The sequence below is a fragment of the Pelobates fuscus genome, chromosome 4 (assembly GCF_036172605.1).
Source record: "Pelobates fuscus isolate aPelFus1 chromosome 4, aPelFus1.pri, whole genome shotgun sequence".
In the NCBI taxonomy this organism is placed as follows: Eukaryota; Metazoa; Chordata; class Amphibia; order Anura; family Pelobatidae; genus Pelobates; species Pelobates fuscus.
Window position 1 is genome coordinate 126,721,337 of NC_086320.1, and position 21,341 is coordinate 126,742,677.

The 21,341-nt window shown below is 44.6% G+C and overlaps 1 protein-coding gene across 1 annotated transcript in view; it reads left to right on the top strand.

Annotated features, from left to right (window-relative positions):
• Positions 1–7,839: 7,839 nt before the first annotated feature.
• LDLRAD4 (low density lipoprotein receptor class A domain containing 4) overlaps positions 7,840–21,341 on the top strand; it is a 585,185-nt gene continuing 571,683 nt past the window's right edge. The window contains exon 1 of the mRNA XM_063451607.1: positions 7,840–7,904. The gene's annotated coding sequence lies outside the window, so the exon portion shown is untranslated. The remainder of the gene's footprint in view (positions 7,905–21,341) is intronic.

Here is a 21,341-nt window from a genome sequence, read left to right on the forward strand (position 1 = left end):
TAAAATTTAAAATATTGAAATTATAAATCAAAACACTCACAAGAGTAGAGCAATTTAGTCTGCTCTGAACTGTATAGGCATCTCGGTATATAGAGGCTTGAGGCTGTGATGGCAGTAAAATCCTTTATTTAGACACTTCAATCATTAAAATCAGTTGTCTGGCTGTATGTCCTTCTCCTCACCGGTGTGATATAGTCCAAAACAATTTCGTAGGTCCTTTCCAGGCTCAATTTCGTAGGTCCAATTTCGTAGGTCCGATTTCGTAGGTCCTTTCAGGGGTGCACCCAATTTTAACCTTATTCTTTTTAAATGATACAGGTGCTGATAATATCAACTCAGTTGGGTTACACTTTATATTATGCCAGAGGGAATGTTTGTACTTTGCTTCTGCAGAGCCCTGAAATCCCGGCTCTGAGGTTGATAAACAATGTGCTACTTTAGAGGGGGAATAGCACTCTCCCCAATGGAGTTCCTGATGGCTATAAAGGACTTTGGACTAAAGTATAAAATAGTAAATAACATTTATTCTTAATACATTAAAAACAAAATAAATGGGTACTTAGAAAGTAAAAAGATCCAATAAAAGTCCAATAAAAAGTCCAGAATAATCAGCTAAACGCGTTTCACTCTATGAGCTTCCTCAGTAGCTGCCTTAAGGTCTTAACCCAGCATATCGACTGCGCTAGGGACAGAAGCAGTACAGTGGAGGAATGTGGTGTACAAAACCTATGCGGAGGTAACAGTGGCCCAAATAAATAATAAGTAGCTGGGGGGTTAGACCAGCGGACGAGTTGCTTGCACACAGAGTACGCCCAGGGGAAACAAGTTACCCCCGAATGCTATGCGTCTAACATTTTGTAGTACCTTAAGACATTTAGCAAACAACAAATGATATTCAGCAAGTACACATTCAGAGTTCAGTGCAGTCGATTGGGGTGAAAACATGACATGGTGATATCACGATGCCTTTTGAGTGAGTCAGCGTATCGTAGGGCCTTTAGCTTTCTATGTGTTGAATTGTCAGCTTGGGGACATAGCTTAATATATTGGTGCCAAGTTAGAGATTACCCGTCTATGATGCAGCGATCTTGCCCCTATTCCCTAGTGTTACCAGAATTTTCTAGCTGCAGCCCTTCATCTCAGGAGGCCTATTAACTAATTATGGGCCTGGGAGATAGCACCTATGTGTGTAGCTGAGGGAAAGACACAGGTAGAGGCCCGTGAAAATGCGCTGTAGGTTCCACTACGGTAACGGGCATATGGGAAAAACCTGGTCCTAGTCAGGAAACCTAAGTGGGGTTATATAGACGTAAGAGTGGTCGGGTAAGGTAGCCCTCAAACCTTACATTTAGGCCATTTGTGTCGGGGAGTTCTGTAAGAGTGTGTAGCATAAACCAAGTAGTGGTTTATAGCATAAACCATAGCATAAACCAAGTAGTGATAACAAAACAAACGAAACAAACGAAGGGAGGCGTTAGTGTCCCTGGGCATTTAGTCAGGTATATCTCCACAGGAACGTCAGGAGCCACGTTCTGTGTCCAGGTAGGTAACCGGGGTGTAGGCAATTGCTGTCTTTCATCCGTTGGTCCCGGTGTCCCTCGGGTGGTAGTCTCTGGTATGGACAGTGTTCATAGTAGACCACACAGCCTCCGTAACCTCAACAAGTGAGAGGCGAGGATCACCAAGCCCATCAATGGTTTTAATGCTCGCTCGTTGATTGAGCCGTTTGGGGAGATCTTCTCGGGACAAATGTCTCGGAGGTTGCCGGATTCCATGTATGGGTGTTGGCGGGTTTGGTATGCTGTCGTAGGGCGTCTTGAGGGAGACCCCACACTGCTAGGTGCTTTTTTGCCTCCAGTAGGTCGGCAACCAGGTAGGTTTTGTTCCCATGGAGTACCTGTAGCTTGCTAGGTGGACGCCACTGGTATGTTATGCCGTGTGCGCGGAGTAAGGTGGTGAGTGGTCTGAGGGTTGCACGCCTGTCAGGGTACCTGTAGTCTCTACCTCAGAGGAGGTGAGAGACTTAGACGTTTGTCCTCCCAGAGGGGTTGTTTCTTCCGTTCCTCGCGGTTCTCTCGGCCATTTACAAGCCGACCGCAAGGGATCCACTTCCTTATATAACGCGACGCTCAGTAGTCGACGTCATGACGCCAACCCGGCTCGACCTGTCAGTCAAGTCCCGAGCACTAATCAGGACTCGTCGGGGGCGTGATTACCCTCTAGAATCAAGGTATAAAGTAAGGCTTTCGCCATCTGCTCATTGCCCTGTCGTGGTTCTAGCCTGTCTAGTCACTCAGTGCTCTTGTATTCTAGTTGTCTCTTTGATTCTGACCCGGCTTGTTTGTATTACCCTGTTTATCTCTGTTACCCTTTGACTCGGCTTGTCTCTCGCTTACCTGTCCTCTCGTTCCCTCGACCTCGGCTTGTTCCTAGACCATTCTCTACTTACTCCTTACGTTAAGTCCGGCCATTCTGAGGTCCGGTATACGTACCTACCACCTGTTTGTACTCTGCGTGTTGGATCCCTGTCCCGATCCTGACAACGCCATTGCATAGTTCCCCTAGATAGGTCCGTATAGAATGAGAGGGACATGTCCTCGAAGGTATATGGTGTGTTTCCTCTTGTGGCGGCCATTATTGCCACTTTATCGTGACGTTTTAGAAACTTGACTATAATGTCCCTGGGTGCCGTCGCTGGGGCTGTCGTGGGCTTGGGTATTCGGAATGTCCCCTCAATGCATATGCCCTTGGCCTGTTTCGCAGGGAGAATTGTGCTTACCAGGCGTCGGATGAGGTGAGGTACCTCGGCGTCTGAAACTGAGTCTGATACTCCCCGGATCTTAAGGTTTTGGGCCCGCCGCGTGTCTTCCATTGCCGCCATTTTGTGTTCCGCTTGCAGGTACTGCTGCTGTAGGGTGACTACATCTCTCTGTAGTGCAGTGAGTTGCTGCGTGTGGCTTTCTGAATCTCGCTCGAAGCCATCCAAGCGGTCTGAAAGGCCCTGGATGTCTTTCTTCATATCCGCCATGTCGGCCTGGATGCCCCGTCGGAGCTCTGCCAGCAGCTCCTTCATCTCCGCCTCCGACTGTGTCTTAAGTTGTGTCGGCGGTCTGGAAGCGGGTAAGGTCACCTCTTCTTGGTCTGAGAATTGGTCATCAGAGTTAGTGAGGTCGTCCACATAATCTGTGTAGGCCGCAATGTGGGGTTCTTGGGCCTCTCGTGCTCTCCGCCATAGGTCCCCTATACTTGCGCCTGGACGTGTCCCGTCCGATTTTAATTTTTTGGTCTTCTTCCCCATGCTGTCGTTTTTGTTGGGGTAATCAGCTTGCTTCAGTTGTTTATTGGGGGGTGATATATGTAGTTTTTCCGTAAATAAGCTTTTATGCCACGGAGCTCGCTGGAGTTGCGACCGCACAGTTCAGCTGTTGGCTCCGCCCCCATGTTTTTTAAATAATTTTGTGGGGAAATGTTTTGCAGCATTCAGCATTTTAACCATCTCTCTTATTCCCCATTTTCCTCATTTAAACATAATTCTTTTATTTTGTTACCTGAATAGAGAGATAAGTGGTGTCACAGCTTTGTAAGTCCAACATTTTCATATCTGAGCAGATTTTTCTAAAAAATACTGTTGTAGATGCCATTGGGAAGTTCAGCAAATATTAATATGTAGATATCAGATCTACAGGTCCAAGAAACCTCATGCTCTGAGCAGTGTACTCAGACAGCTTTAAAATTAGCTAGTGTGCCCCTTTCCCCTAGGTAGTGTTCAATACAAACATGTATTCCTGACCCTATAGTGTTAAAACCACCATCTAGCTCCCCTGGGCCCCTCATGCCTCCCTAAATATAGCAAAATCTTACTTGTATTCAAGCCTAAAGCTGTAGCTCTGCATGCTGTTTGCCTCAGAATAGCAAGCTGTCTGCTGACATCATCAGAAGTGGTGGCCTGATCCAATCACAGTGCTTCTCCATAGGATTGGCTGAGACTGACAAGGAGCCAGATCAGGGGCAGAGCCAGCACAGTTCAAACACAGCCCTGGTCAATCAGCATTTCCTCATAGAGATGAATTAAATCAATTAATCTCTATGAGGAAAGTTCAGTGTCTGCATGCAGTGGGAGGAGATACTGAATGTTTGGATGCATTTTAGGCAGCCATGACCCAGGAGGGATCTGAGGAGTGGCCAGTGAAGTTTTCACTAGGCTTTAATGTAAACACTGCATTTTCTCTGATGTTTTGCAGTGATTGCAGTGCATGTGCAATAGTCCCCAAATTCTTTCCTATGGGGAAGCATTGAATTGGCTGAGATCGTGAGAATTAATAACCTTAGTCAGGGGAGGTGGGGAAGAAAGGTAAATATATGTGTTGTTTTTTTTTTTTTTTTATTTGATCTAAAATTATATAATATATAAACAGTATAACTTTAGAAATGCATGCTTGCATGTGTTAAGCTATGGTTTTCCTTTAACTTTTACTATTACAGAGAGATACAGAAACCCCTAGGTATAGTGATCAAGGTTTCCAGTTCTGGATTATGATTTTACATTATGGAGACCCCAATAAATGTGCAAACCACCAAATAGCTTGCCCTTCAGTGGGTCATTGCTAAATTTGCAAGCTAGTTAGAGATAGCACCAGAACCACTTGTGTATAAGAAATTGCAACATTTATAAGTCTTCAAGGTAAAATCCAGACATGAAAGTCTTTACTCACTGTGCGATGGGGAATGAGCCACACATCATTGAGGCCCACTAAAGCTGAAACAATTATCTGGGATTGCCATATCTCTTGTGCAGAGGGACCCTGACAACAGCATTTTACATCTGGACAGCCCTTTAGAGCGGGGTCATTATGAAATGCAGATGGTTTTGATTCTCTCTATAGCTAAAACTAGCTTTTGGATTGAGAAGGAAATCACACAACATTGGATGCATTCTTAGTATTATCTTGCACTCTGAAGTTTGTTTACCTAGGATCCCTAGGTAAACTGACCTAGGGATCCTATTGCAAAAAGGTAATTCTGACATGTTACCTCTTGCTAACTGTGCCAAGATCAGTATTAGCCACTGATGGACCTATCAAAGCCAAAACATTTGTTTTGGGTTCTAAATCTCTCTTGCAGCATTTTGGATATGGATTACCTTTTAGGGTGAGATCAGACTGATATTCAAATGGTTAGGCTCTCTTTGTAATAGCAGGGGATTAGCTAAAACTAGCTTGATAACTGTGAAGGAACCCAAAAAAGCTATTGTCTGTTCTCATTATTTTATTGTGCTCTGTTTGGTTGGTTTCCCAAGCTAGTTTCCCAAGCTTGTAAAATTACACAGAGCACTGTGATTGGATGGCTTGAAAACCATCCTATCACAGTGCTCTGTGTCATTTTACAAGCGTGGGAAAGTTCTTTGGAATTTTCACACGCTTGTAAAATGACACAGAGCACTGTGATTGGATGGCTTGAAAACCATCCAATCACAGTGATCTGTCATTTTACACAGCGTGGGAAAGTTCTTTTGAATTTTCCCACGCTGTGTAAAATGACACAGAGCACTCTGATTGGCTTAAACCAACCAATCAGTGTGTTCTAAGCCTAATTGCAGGGCGGGGCAAGGCTATATAAGCCTTGACCCGCCCTGCGGAGCTCAGTACGCGGCGTGCCCTCCATGGGTGAACATGGATTAATTTTTTTTTTGTGCTCGGTTTTTTTTTTTTTTTTTTTAAAGTGCGACGGGTATGATGGATTTTTATTTGGCCTTTTTGGGGGCTGAAGAAAGAAGAATTTAGAAAAAAGAAGACGTCAAATGGTAAGTTTAATTTTTTTTTTTACAGGTTAGTTATTTTATTCCCCCCTCACTATTTTTAGGGTGAGGGGGTAGGTAGGGGTTAGAATGTTTTGGGGTGGGGGGGTGGGGTGACTAGGGGCTTGGGACCCCTAGTCACCTTGATGGGGGGGGGGGGTTCATTTAGGGCCTCCACCCACCGCTCAGGGGTGGGGGCCAGGGGGGGGAGGACAGTAGGTCCCCCCCCTTATTATTTTATTAGGGCCCCCACCCACAGCGCAGGGGTGGGGGCCAGGGGGGAGGACAGTAGGTCCCCCCCTATTATTTTATTAGGGCCCCCACCCACAGCGCAGGGGTGGGGGCCAGGGGGGGAGGACAGTAGGTCCCCCCCCTTATTATTTTATTAGGGCCCCCACCCACCGCGCAGGGGTGGGGGCCAGGGGGGAGGACAGTAGGTCCCCCCCCTATTATTTTATTAGGGCCCCCACCCACAGCGCAGGGGTGGGGGACAGGGGGGGAGGACAGTAGGTCCCCCCCCTTATTATTTTACTAGGGCCCCCACCCACCGCGCAGGGGTGGGGGCCGGGGGGGAGGACAGTAGGTCCCCCCCCCTTATTATTTTATTAGGGCCCCCACGCACCGCGCAGGGGTGGGGGTCGGGGGGGAGGACAGTAGGTCCCCCCCCCTTATTGTTTTATTAGGGCCCCCACCCACCGCGCAGGGGTGGGGGCCAGGGGGGAGGACAGTAGGTTCCCCCCCCCCCCTTATTACCATTTATGTTTTTACAGTGAGCAGCCACAGGCTGCTCACTGTTTAGTGGACATGCCCCTACTCGCGGTATAGCGAGTAGGGGCATTGGGGAGATTTTAATCTCCCTTGTGCTATTATGGGGGTCATATTGACCCCCATAGAGTGAGGGGGGGACCTGGGGGGCTTATGAAGTGGTGGGGAGCACAGCTCCCCACCGCTTCTGTCTTTACATATTGCAAGGAGGGAGCTGCACGCCGGTAGCTCCCTCCTTGTAATAAACCGAACAAACAAACGAACACTGATACACAGTGTTAGTTTGTTCGTCTGATTTTTTCTATTCATTCATTCGTCTGTCTGATGAATGAATGAATAGATGAAATTCCCGTTCGCATGTCCAGGTGTTTCACTGGGCATGTGCGGGAATCTCACAGTCTGTGTTTTGTGGGTAGATGACGTGTCCCACAGGGACTTCACCTACCCACACAAAGATGGCGGCGCCCTGAATAAAGATCGGGGCAGAAGATACTGATTTAAAAATAGGTAATCTGGGGGGCTTAGGGGCATTTGGGGGTGACTAGGGGGTCAATTGGATGTAGTGGAGGCGGGAGGGGGGTTAAAAAAAAAACGGGATTCGGCATGACAGTGCCGCTTTAAGGGGTTAAATACAAAATTACCCAATATGCTGAAAGGTTTCAATGGAAATAACTACGATACACTGGAGAAAAAAAAAAAGACATAAACCTTCTCCTGCATTGTAAGTGTACTTGACCCGGACGTACGTGTGTGTGTGTGTGCACGTGTGTGTGTCTGTGTATATATATATATATATATATATATATATACAATGATAAAGAGTTTATGGCACTCTGCCCAAATACAAAAAAAATATATGATAATATTTACCACGGTGCTACACATCCTAATATGTAGAGATGCAAGATGAGAGCACTCATTGGAGTTGCAAAAAATGTGTATTAGAAGTCAGCAAGTAGTGACAATCAATTGTTACTGCTTGCTAACTTCTAATACACCATTTTTGCAAATTCAATGAGTGCTCTCATATCTCTCTCTTTCTTTAAAATAATAACACAAATGTATCCAGTCCATCCATGGTCACTGCAGAGCTGTCAAATGTAGAAACTGCTGCAGTTAACACATCCAGCCACTAGGTGTCAGTGTAGTCTGTAAATAGGAGTGCCAGGGATGGGCACGCAATCTCTCTCCCTCCTCCTCACACCTCCCTGTAGAAGTTGTCTTCTCTCTGGCTGTCAGAGGGAGATCCTGGCTAAGCTGCTCACAGAGGGGTGGAGGAGAGAGAGGGAACGGCTGCCAGTCCTAGGCTAAGGAGCCTATGTGCGCAGACACACTGCAGGGGGAGGTAAGACCCTTTCATCTGCTCTGCATAAGAAAAAAAAACACCCATCAGCATACACATCGTCAGGGGCAGCTGAGGGGGTGGGAGGGGAGGCAAGTGAAGGATGGGAGAGTTAGTGTTGCAGATGGAGCTTTTTTCTCTCTAGGAGTCGGGGAGGAGCTGCTTCTGCTGCAGACAGAAAAAGTGTCAGAGGCCCAAGTTTAATTCAGGGTTTGGGGGAGATCTGCACCCTGACAATAGGTATCAGTCCCTGGACTTTCCATAGGTAGAGGAGTCTTGTTTATATTTTCTGTTGGGGTAGATGAACGCATCAGACTTGATCAAAGGTTGCCAGAATGTACATTTCCTGCTGTTGGAGGACTGCAACTCCTATGGAGCTTTGCCATTCTCCAGTTTCACAATAGAACGTTTGTTGTAGTTCTGCAACAGCTATGTTGTCTTCCTTGGAGGCCACCACTGCATCAGAGTGTGTACCAGCAACTGTTACTAAGTGTGATGCTGACTTGGTGGAAGGTACAAGCTGTGTTGCAGCCTGTGGATGCAACATGTAATACATCTGAGAGGCTGAGTTTGATGCAACTTAATCTCGGGTTAAACCGTGTGAGAGATCATTTTAGGGATGACATGGCTTTTACTATTGTACTGCTGCCTGACAGCTGGGTACCAAATCTGACCCTTGTTAATTCCACATGCTAGTATGCACAGGTGGCTCTACCTGGATTGTTCTTGTGATATACCGTAATCCTGCTATGATTCTTATCTAGAAGAAGCATGACATTATTTGTTTACTCAGGTTTTTTTTTCTTCTTTTCCAAACATAATAGGCTAGTTATGATCTTGCATAGAAGTGATATATATCACATTTTGGGTTGGTTAACTGTAATTCTTGAATTAACAAACCAAGTTTCTGTTTGTAGATAACAAAAATGGAAACTGCAATCGTCAACTCTTCCTTCTATATTATTTTAATGCCAGACAAGGGGACAACCTCTATGATTCTAGCATGTTTAATTATACTCGTGGAAGGCACGTGTTTGGTCATTTTTTGTTTTGTACGGGGGATCCTATCCTAAAGAGTTCTTCGTGATGACGGATGTAGTCAATGGACCCAAAACAGTCCCTGTTTTTGTCTCCAAAAAAGTAAAGATTCCCTAGACATAATACACGTGCATTAAATCATGCAATAAATATTTGGGCTATTTTTGCAGTAATCAAGGTTTCAAGAGTTAGAAGAAATGAATGGAAGCTAGAGTTTCTATTTGAGAATAGCCCCAAGATCTTTGTCTGCATCACTATTGGCAGGGAAAACATTTTTGTAGAATTAAGAGAATTGGTAAACCTGGCTCTTTCACCCCCCCTAACCCTCCCCCCCCCCCCCCAAATAAAAATAAATAAAAACTGAGCACTTACTAAATATCCTATTTTTAAAGGCTGACAATCAAACAATCTTATAAAGCAGAGTAAGATCTACTTTGTTTTTACTTTGGTAAATACCAAACTTGACAAAAGGCGTAGCTACAACTGTCAAGTTTTGTCAGTAGCGATTGTTGTGGGGATAATGCACTATCTCACTCATCGCAAGACAATTTGTTGTGCTGTGGTTACTTTGAGAGCAGGACTGCCTGTGTCTCTTCTGCTCTCCCTGTCACTCAACTCTTGATTGACAGGTGGGAGAAAGGCCACTTTTTAAATGGGGTTTTCTCCCAATCTATAAATTTACTTGCACATTTCCAAGCAAAATGTATAGATAGAATTGCATGCTCTTTAAAAAAAAAAAGCAAAAGTTAGAATTGGCATGATGGTTACTTCAAGCATCATAAACAATACAGCCCACTGTAGTGGTTATAATGTTGGCAGTACCCTAGCCTCCAGTAATAAATAAGCTGCTTATGCAGAGCTGCCGAAGCCTGATGCTGTAACTCATTCATTGGCTGAGAGCATCAGCTGAGTGTTTCTTTAGCCAACAAATGCCTCTCAGTTCGTAGAAATATGCACTGTATTGACATTAGCCAGCCTGGAACTCTTTTTCCAGGCCAGCTAATGGCATCCCAAATTATGCTACCATTACACTTACATTTCAGACAGGTAGACCCAATATTTATTTGCAGCGTTTCAACTGAAACATTGCACATTCAGACTGCAAGCACCATGACCACTTCAAAACACTAGTGCTTATGGATTGTAGAGTAAGCCTTTAAGTGTCACCTTCTCAAGTGCAAGTGTACCTATGGAGAGGTATACATTTTATTTTTTCTCTCCAAATAATAAAATAATTTTCAATATTATTCACTACTAATTTCTCATACTATTTCTAATTGAGGCTGTCGTAGCATGTCTAAAATGTGAAGGAAAAAAAAGTGAACTAATAGGAACACTCTGGATAAAACTGTTTTAATCAATTTTAGCTGACAAAATAGCTTGAGAAACATACGTATATTTCTCAAGCCATTTTTAGGACCTAGAGCTAATGATTCGCTTAGTGTCAGCTGACTCACTCAACCAATCAGCAATGCCCCTGTTTGATGCTTACCGTGCTAAACAGCACTGGAGAGAAGAATGGTTGAACCTGTTACGGTAAGCTGGCGCAGGGACCTGCTGGAACCATAACAACTTAGATTTTTTTAAAGTTGTTATGGTCTCTAGACGTCCCCTTTAATACAAGTAAATGAAAAATTCTATAGCATTTGCAACAAAAGGTGCAAAAAGGCAGTGTTTTGCATTTAGATTGGGATAATTTATCTGAATTCAACTTAAGTGGTAGAAAATACAATGGTTGGAACCTATATTCAAATGTCTTACGGATTGTGGTTTAAAGACATCCACACTGAGGCTCAGTGAGATAATCGCTGACTCGGTTAATTAGATTAATTTGCCTGAGCACATGGCTAAATGACTTATGGTTAGTTGTCTGAATAAACATAAGCCTAGTTTCCTCTAATGATTTGGTGCATATTTGCTTACCGTAGTTATATTATGGTGCTTCTACTGGCATCTGGGATGCGTCCCTCACCTTGCCTTTTCAGAATTGTAGTAATTCTGCTATACTTTATTCAAAGGAACACTATAGTGTCAGGAATACAAACACATATAGTGTTTAACTATTTAGGTGACTGCCTCTTCAAACAGTTTATTTTTTATTTTTATTTAAAAAAATATATTTTATGCCTTGTTTTGGATCAACAGCGAAAGCAGATGTGAGATGGACGTATGTCTATTTTAAGCCTGTGTCACAAAGTAATTTATATACCGTTCAACAGAAAAATATTAAATGTTTTTTACTTACATTTTCCAGTGCTGAGGCTCCCTCGGTGCTGTTTACCTTCTCCAGCATCATGTTTGAGATATGGCCTATAATTTGGCCATAGATAATCACTACATACAGTGATTCTTTATGGCAGACCATGACGGCACTGCGCATTCATGACGTCATGGTATGTCACGGTATGAGAGCCAGGAAGTCCCGATTCTCATATCTAGAGGGCTTGAAGATGTGGCTAAAAGCTAAAGCTAAAAGCTAAAGCTAAAGCTAAAAATATGATCTTTTGGGGGGTAGGGCTGTTATAGTGTCTACAGTGATAATTTAATATTAAGAAGATATTGGGCAATATTATTGGAGGACGAATATCTCAGTTCTAATAAATCACAGGAACTCACCATATTTTTTTTAACCAGAGTTAAAAATCTAAAAAACATTGTCTCCAAGCACTTTTAGGATATCATATAAAATATGATGAAATGTTACTGTTAAAATAATATAACCTTTAGAAGTAAATAACCTTAGGAATACACACATGTATTCCTGATGATATAGTGTTCTACTAACTATTTAGGTGACCTGTCCTCCCCCATGTGGAAAAAACAAGTCATTTACTTACCTTTTAGCCCTTGTTTCCCTGCCTCGCTAGCTGAGATAATCAATCTTTGTTCAGAAAAGCCAACATTTACACTGCTGAAACTGCAGGGATAGACCGTATACCCCAGGGGCACTACTTGAAAAATAAAATATTGACTGCGTGCTTAATTTGGTGGTCATACTGATATATTTTATAGGGTCATGTGATGAGACAACTCCGGCAGCCTCCATTTGTAAAATCCACATATCGTATGTACTGTATCAGTAGGACCTTCCTCTCAGAGATCTGAGTTTGTATTTTCTCCCTGGCCAAAAGTTGCTAGCCTAGTTGTCCTAGTGTTTCCTACGTTTTAACTCACATCTGGCATGCTTATAGGTAGAAGGAGAGAAATTGAAAGAAATGATGTGACATGTTGGTAAAGGTGACTTATTTTATATCTATTCTCTACAAGGTGAGACATACACAAAGGAATGTGGAAGCTGGTATTCATTTCCAACATTTCATTAATTTACTTAATTTCCAAAACACTGTCGCGAGCGATGTTAATACATGTATAGAAAATTAATCATTAAAATGCATGAAAAATAAGTTCTACACAGGACAATCTGTGTTGTCATCAGGGAGTTTGCTGGTATTACAGGGACCTGTGGTGTAGGATATATGATAAATGCTGCCATAACTTACTGGGTCCCAATCTATTTTCCCAGAGTTCCTTTGGCACAGCTTCTTTACTAGTGAAGCCTATGAATTGAAAGCTACCAGTTTAACCCCTTAAGGACACATGACATGTGTGACATGTCATGATTCCCTTTTGAAGTTATGTCCTTAATTAAAGTAACTAAAACATGACTTTTAAATACCGCTTCCTACTGAATCTTTTCATATATCTGATCAGAACAAATTCAAATAGCAAACTGACTGCAGTCTGTTCTTTCAAATTTGTAGGTATGTTGCTATAGATTTTATGCCCCAATCTATCCTTTGGCTTTCAAATTGAAAAAGATCTCTTCCAAACTTTATCCAAAACGAGGTGCCCTGTTCAGAAACAAACCCTGCCTAAGCCCTGCAGTAAGGAAACCAATAGTGCAACAAATGATTGTGGGGATGTAGTGTATGGACTTGCATCGCAAACCCACCTTCATAAACACAATACGTTATATAATTCGTTCTGCCTCTTAGTACTATAATGTAATTACCTGACATTATTATTATTGTGACATGTTAAAGGAGCTAAACTGGCTATCGCTGGAATCCCGACACACTCTTCATCTTTCCTGCCTTGTGCATAAGAGCTTTTCTGGGTAGCTCCAACTCTATCTGAGTAGAATGCTCTCCCTAACTGTTCCCACCTCCAGTCCAATACCAGCACTTTATTTAGCATACCGCAATACAAAACTAAAGTGGCTCGATCCTCATTTTTCTACATAGCACCGCAATTATGGAATAACCTCAGGGACACAGTCAAATCTTCATTCAATATAAAATCTTTTAAGCTAATTATGGCAACATACCTCAATACAGAATGCACCTGTCATGGTTGACTATATTTATTACCTATTATGGGTTAGTTATACAGGTGATACTCTAAAACTTAGAATATCGTGCAAAAGTTTATTTATTTCAGTAATGCAACATAAAAGGGGAAACTAATATATGAGATAGATGCATTACATGCAAAGCAAGATAGTTCAAGCCGTGATTTGTCATAAGTGCGATGATTATGGCTTACAGCTCATGAAAACCTCAAATCCACAATCTTAGAATATTATATGCAATCAATAAAACAAGGAGTGTGCATAGAACAATATTGAACCTCTGAAAAGTATAAGGATGCATATGGACTCAGTACTTGGTTTGGGTCCCTTTTGCAGTAATTCAATGTGGCGTGTCATGGAAGCTTTCAGCCTGTGGCACTGCTGAGGTGTTATGGAAGACCAGGACGCTTCAATAGCAGCCTTCAGCTCTTCTGCATTGTTCGGTCTCATGTCTCTCATCTTTCTCTTGGCAATGCCCCATAGATTCTCTATGGGGTTCAGGTCAGACGCGTTTGCTGGCCAATCAAGCACAGTAATCCCACAGTCATTGAACCAGGCTTTGGTGCTTTTAGCAGTGTGGGCAGGTGCCAAGTCCTGCTGGAAAATGAGATTGATGCAAAAGTTGCTGTCATCAGAAAAGAGGACTTTGGACCACTGAGCAACAGACCAGGTCTGTTTTTTTATTTAGCCCAGGTAAGACGCTTCTGACGTTGGTTGTTGTTCAGGAGCGGCTTGACAAGAGGAATACGACATCTGAAGCCCATGTCCAGGATCTGTCTGTGTGTGGTGGCTCTTGATGCACTGACTCCAGTCTCAGTCCACTCTTTGTGAAAGTCCCCAACACATTTGAATGGCCTTTTCCTGCCAATTCTCTTCAGGCTGTGGTCATCTCTGCTGCTTGTGCACCTTTTTCTTCCACACTTTTCCCTTCCACATAACTTTCTATTAATGTGCTTTGATACAGCACTTTGGGAACATCCAACTTCCTTCGCAATTACCTTTTTGAGGCTTTCCCTCCTTATGGAGGGTGTCAATGATGGTTTTCTGCACAACAGTCAGGTCAGCAGTCTTCCCCATGATTGTGATTCCTACTGAACCAGACTGAGAGACCATTTAAAGGCTCAGAAACCCTTTGCAGGCGTTATGGCTTACTTAGCTGATTAGAATGGGACACTGTGAGCCTAGAATATTGCAACTTTCACAATATTCTAATTTACTGAGATTGTGGATTTGGGGTTTTCATGGCACTTATGAAAAATCACGGCTTGAACTATCTTGCTTAGCATGTAATGCGTCTATCTCATATATTAGTTTCCCCTTTTACGTTGCATTACTGAAATAAATGCACTTTTGCACGATATTCTAATTTTTCCAGTATCACCTGTATATCTGTATATGTGTGTATGTATGTATATTTAATATTAATTAAATTTTTTTTGGAATATTGTACCCTATTGTAATATGTAATATTCTGAAACTTGATTGATCTGGGATGGGTTGAGGTCATGGAGGAAAGTGAGGGGAGAGTGGGAATATGATGGAGGGGAAGGGAAAGGAGTGGGGGGGGGGGGTGTGGGGAGTGGGGTAGAGAGGGATAGGGAAGGATGGGGAGACGCTGTGCTCAGTGTGCCAAGGCTCCTCTCCACCCCCAGGGTCAGGGGTCTATGCAGGTGAACAAACCTGTCATTTTTGGTTCTTAATTTTATATTGCAGCTGGTTCCTTGATCTGTTGGTTGTGAAATTCGGGGGTCAGGTGCGTGATTAGCCATGATGTCCAGATGTCCGTATAAGCCTGTCCTGTGCGGTGAACCTTAAGTCCTCCAATGCCCTCAGTTCCTCCATCCTTGTGAACCAAAGTGACATTGGCGGCATTATGTCCCTTTTCCAATGCAGGTGTATGAGATGTTTGGCTAATGAAAGGATGTGAATAGTCAAAGATTGTTTGTATTGAGATGTGGGTGTTGTTGTGTGGTGGAGAAGGTAAACGGCTGGATGGAAAGGCGATGGTTTGTCCGTGAATAGACTAACACTTGATATAACGTGTCTCCAAAACCTTGGTATGATCGGGCACTCCCACCAAATGTGAACAAGGGAGCCCGGTGACCCCTTGCACCTCCAGCACTTGCCGTCTAAGTCAGGGTTTGTCTTCTGGAGGTGGTTTGGTGTCACATACCACCAAGAAAGGATCTTAAAGGCCGTTTCTTGGGTCTTACTGGCTATGGCACATCTTGTACCATCGTTCTTCAGTGTATGTCTCCTTTAAAGCTAACCCCCATTTCAAGAACAAATTAGGGAGGAGGGAGCTTCTGCTGTTGTTAGAGAGTAGTGTATAGGTAGGAAATGCCAGGGGGGCAAGGGGTCAGGATCCTGGCAGATGAGTTCAAATGAGGTAAGGTCTCATGCATATGTCGGGTTGTTGTGGGATCTTGTTAACGTAGTCCCTTAACTGGGCGTATCTGAATTGTATCAGGAAGGTGGCGTTAGGGCTGTTTTGTAAGTTTGACTAGTGGTTTTAATTTGCTGTCCTCCACCGCGTGGTGGATTCGCTTGATCTCCTGGGGGAGTATGCCAATTAATCCTATACATCATTAATTACATAAGGGGAGTGGGGTTAGATGTATCCACCACCCCAATAAATATGTGCGAAGCTCATGCTCTTTTGCAATGTTATACCAGATATTCTGATTGCTTAACGGGTCAGTCTAAACACCTAATTGCAAATGTTATGGTACAGAGCAAACCCTGCATTCCGCAGCTTTTTTGTTTGTTTTTTTGTAAATCCTTTCTTTTATTATGGCATTTGCTTTATGGGATACAGAAGAAAAAGAGGAGGCACTGTGGGGTAATACAAGTTGATGAAAACAAGATGGAATGCATGACTGCTGACCCAACCATACCCAACCATCAACCCGTTGCCCCCCAATAACACACGTGACACCTGGTTCTTGTGGATAATTGCAACGACCACAGCTTTATTTCACTTAACAATTTGCTCAGTCCAAAACCTGCCAGCTGTTGGGTGTTTGCCCAACAGGCAGTTCTCACACCTTCGATCCCATGAGCCTCGCCAGCCAGCTCCTCGCCATCAGCTCCGTGCCGGCTGTCGTCTCCCCAATGCCCTTTCTTCCTCTGCGCTGTCCAGGGAAACCGCCAAGCTGTGACAACACAAAACCACAGCACGAGACACAAACCACAACACCAGAAACAGGGAGGGGGTGGGAAAACAGTCAGGAGCCCTCAACTGATCCTGCCGACTGGTAAGTCCCCTCCCTCTCCCCTTCCTTAAGAAACCCCAAGTCTTAGCAACATTGTATCTTTTATTAATCCATCCCACAATCTTGGGCAGCAGTCATGTTCCCCCTTCCTTATTATTCCAGGGGGAATCTTGACTGCTGACCCAACCATACCCAACCATCAACCCGCTGCCCCCCAATAACACGCGTGACACCTGGTTCTTGTGGATAAGGGCAACGGCCACAGCTTTATTTCACTTAACAATTTGCTCAGTCCAAAACCTGCCAGCTGTTGGGTGTTTGCCCAACAGGCAGTTCTCACACCTTCGATACCATGAGCCTCGACAGCCAGCTCCTCGCCATCAGCTCCGTGCCGGCTGTCGTCTCCCCAATGTCCTTTCTTCCTCTGCGCTGTCCAGGGAAATCGCCACCGCGATGCCCCTCATCGCGCACTACACTGCGCGGGCATCGCGCCCCCCCACCGACAGCGCCTCCTCAATTCCTGCTTGCAGGCCCGTGTTAAAAATGTCCAGCCCAATGGGGGACAGGTGCACCCCATCCCGCCTCATGAGTGCATCATTGTCCCCCTCCAATTCAACGTGCCTCACTACAAACCCACCCAGGCGGCGTACAAACCGGGCCATGGTTATATTGACCTTCCGCCTATAGCGCTCCAAGGCCTTGCCTTTTCCCTCGGTTCGCCAGACCGGGCGGGGCACAATCTCGGACCAGACGAGGGTCAGGTCCCTGAACAACGCGACACAGCGGGCCACGTCATGCCGCATCGCTTGCACCAGGTCCACCGACCGTCGCCGCCCGACATCGTTCCCGCCCACGTGAACAACCAGGGTAATCGGCCCTGACACGTAGCGCCTGAGCTGAACCAGCTCTGCATATAACCCGTCCCAAAACAGCCCCCGAATACCCCTCCAACGTACCCTCGCTATTTCGTATGGAAAACCAAGGTTCCGGCCATAGGGTCTATTCTCTGCCCGTCTAGCTGCCCAATACACAAAAGAATGTCCAATGATCCATCCGAAACGCGGGGAAGAACCTACAACAAAACAACAAAACCATAACTACGCTGCGCCGCTGGCCTAAAGCAAGTGAGGGCGCACATAGAGCTGGAACCGGCCTGATTGCCATCGGCCCAACCGCTTGAGATCCTCTGATGGAAGACCCAGTATACTAGCCTGAGTAGCCGCCCCAATCCTGAAGGAGTGCATAGTGTAACATCCGGGAGACAAGCCAATGTTTTGCACGCTCGTCCGAAGCACTCTGGCGAATTGAAATCGACTGAGTGCGGACCCATCCTGGTGCCTAAACAATGACCCTGCTGTCCTCCCACGTACCTCCAAGAACTCCCGCAGCAACCTGACCGGGCAAAACAGCTGACCAGTGGCCTGAATCCGAACTGAAGCGCCAACCCCCATCCCACAATCTTGGGCAGCAGTCATGTTCCCCCTTCCTTATTATTCCAGGGGGAATCTGTACACTCCTACAAAAGACTGCCATCTTTTTTTTTTTTTATTTAAATGTCAAGTAAACATAGCAATACAAGCAATTGTTTAAGAAATGGGTGCATGGGTTAGTTAGCGATTGCTCAAATGGTAGCTTTCATGTGCACAATATAACCGGTTAGCAAGCTCATTAGACATCATAGAAGAACAATTGTGTAGCATAAAATAACATTGCACATTTTTATGTAATAACGTAGATTAATCACAAGGTTAGCTTTTATGTCAGCTCTGATATAAGATTTTGGGAGACTGAGACATATTTACTTGCTGACATTAGATTTAAGGGTTTTTACACATCTACCTTTTAATGTAAGCAAACTTTTTCAAATGCCACAACAGCATATACAGGTGTAATCATGTTAAGTAGTGGCAGATTTGATTGCACAATTTTTCTTTTTATGAACTTGGTTAACATTTCTATTTTGTCTCCGTGTAAAGAATAACCTTAATGCGAGTCAAAGAGATATGCATACATTTCTACATTTCTATAGCATAGAGGGTTAGTTACGGCATTAAGTGAAACAATACTAGTGTGACATCGATTTAAGTGTAGAGAACTGCCGGGTTAAATAGGCATGCATACATTTCCATGGCACATCCGATTAGGTGAGGCATAGTGTATAACAATTCTAGTGTGTCTTCGAGTTATGTGAGGGATCAGCAGTGTTAAAGAGGCATACATACGTTTCTGTGATATCATAGAGTACATAAGTCTTTAACTAAGCATAATAGGATAAACCATGTTAGATGTTACTGCGTTTGCTTTATGAGCAGTGTCCATGGAAGCTGTAGGATTTCTTTACCCCATAGGTCCTCATGCTGCATCTCGGGAATGCTCTTTGCAGGCGGCACATGAGTGGGGCCCAGGTCCTAGTTGTTCAGGGTCGTTGAGCTTGTGCCGAGTGGATGTGGGGCATGTGTGCCTAGTGACTCCCGAGCAACGGTACATTCCGCGCCTTCCATGCATGTAGCACTTTCCTTCTGCGTGTCTGTGGTCTGAGTGCATCGCGGTTCCAGGGCTGCTGGGAAGGAGGCTTCGTACGGTAAGCAGGGGTGTGTGCAGCTTTTTGCCCTGGGTGTCAGCTCTCTGGATCCCTCTGAGGGCAGGTACCTTTGGGTAGGCTGCCGATGGCGGGTGCTGTGATGCCGCCGCTTGTTTAATGTTTCTCCTCCTCTACTTCCGTCTGCCTCGGGAGGCAAATGTTTAGTGGGAGCCCTGAGTAGTTGTGTTGTTGCTGGCTGCGGTAAGTGTCAGGTCAGCAGGAATCGTCGGGCTGCTTTGGGCTCTGCAAGTTAGTTAACCTGCACATGGTCTCTGCCATTTTAGGTGTGGGCCTTGGGCCTGTGTAGTGGTATGGCTCTGTTGCCGGGTCTTAGCTGCCACGTTGTGAGTGCGGCTATGGGGTGAGGACCGGGATCACCCCCCCCCGGTCCAGAGGGGGGGGGGACAGGGCCGGGTCCATGAGGCTCAGAGTGCCTGTCAGGCACCATTAGGCAGTATAGTGGGGCAGCGGCCGTCCACTCCACTCACCGCCGGATAAGTCCCCGCTTGGGTCGGCGGAGATCTCACCTCCGAGGGGCTAAAACTCCAGGAGCAAGCCTCTCCTAGGATCTGGTAGCCCTGGCATATCGAGGATCGCAGTGGTCGGTAGTTGGATTCGTCGAGAAGCTTTGTTTACTGGCTTAATTGGTTGAAGTTTTCAGGAGCTGAGCTTTCCTGCAACCGTCCATCTTGGTGGTCTGGCCCCGCCCCCCCCCCCCCCCCCATTCCGCAGCTTTTAAGTCTATCATTTTAGTCCTTGAGCTGGCTTATAGTTCTGTTATGTTAATGAATTTTGTTTCAGTGAACGATAATTACCAACATTTCAAATTAACAAAGAGGGACATTTTAATTTTAGTGTAAGTGTAAGCTATGTTATACATTTAGGCATCCCACCAATATGGAGCTCCTAGAAAAGAGAGACATTAGTATAGAAAAGAGGGAAAGAGTGTCAGGATCCCTTAGAAACCCAACACGCAGGATGTAATAGAGGAAAGTATATCGGGCCCTAGAATGGCTGGACTTAACGTTAGACAGATAAAGAATGGTCGGGGACAAGCCATGGTTGAGGGAGCCAGAAGTCACAGAATCTGGGAATACAAGCAGTCAAGGGAACCAGAAATCACAGAAGCGAGATACCAAAGCCGGGTCAGGAATACAGAAAGGAGAATAGTCAGAAAGCCGAGGTCAAAACACAAAATACACAGAAAAGCAAAGCACTGTTGGGACCTGTAAGTAGAACTACAACTGGCCAAAGAACTATGGTTGAATCTGTCTTTTATAGGCTGAATCTTGAAATTTTAAGCCACGCCCCCAAAACGGGCGAGTTTCAACGTTTTAGCGGGCTGTGGCGTCATTTGCGTCATGTGGTCGTCACATTGTAAGAGGTCGGCACCGCGACATAAGTGAGGTCGGAACTTAAATGGCCGATGCTTGAACTGCTAGAGGTAAGTCCAGGAGTGTGGAGAGGTTCCCTTTTTGTCTGAAAGGATTCCTCAGCCAAAGTAAGCATGACAAAGAGGAATTTGCACCCGAAATAGACACTTGTGAGGTATGGAGACCTCAAACAAGGAATTTTACTTGCTCCTTTCCTGTCCAACTTATGTGTGCGTAGTGCTTGTCTATGCTGCATGCAGACAACAACAGCTCTTCTCAGTTCTGGAGAATTGAGCATTGCACATGCCTGGATAGTGGTTTGGAAGATCATTTCAAACAGCCATGTTCCTGGTTTTGTGAATTGTGCTGTGAGTAGCTTGAGAGCAACTGTGGTAAGGCTGATGTCACCTTTCACCGTTCCACCTATGGTGAGTGAAGCTGCCCCTTGGGTTAAACTGCAATTAAAAGCCAAAAGCGACAGAACAAAATGCCAAAATGAAAGAGGCACCTTACATGGTGGAGCCTTACTGGCCTTGGAGAGGTCTACACTTGTCTGTGCAAATGTTACTGTTTTTAGATCGATAAGGATGGTTATGCTGGTTTCCTTTTATATGTATATATTTTTCATTTACATCAGTGCTTTAAAATGGTTTAGCTTTCTGCATAGTTCAATGTGTAATTGTCAAAGTTTTATTTATAGTATTTTTTCACACCATTATTTTTTTTTTTTTACTCATCAAGTATTTGCTTTTGTTCATTGTAGACATGAGTGGAAGAACAATTTTTGTGCTTTTACAAAATGGTCAAGATGTCAGTTGCTAATACAGACATGCAAAATTAACACAGGGGTGCTCAACCTTCTGGAAGGTGACTGCCTCTTTG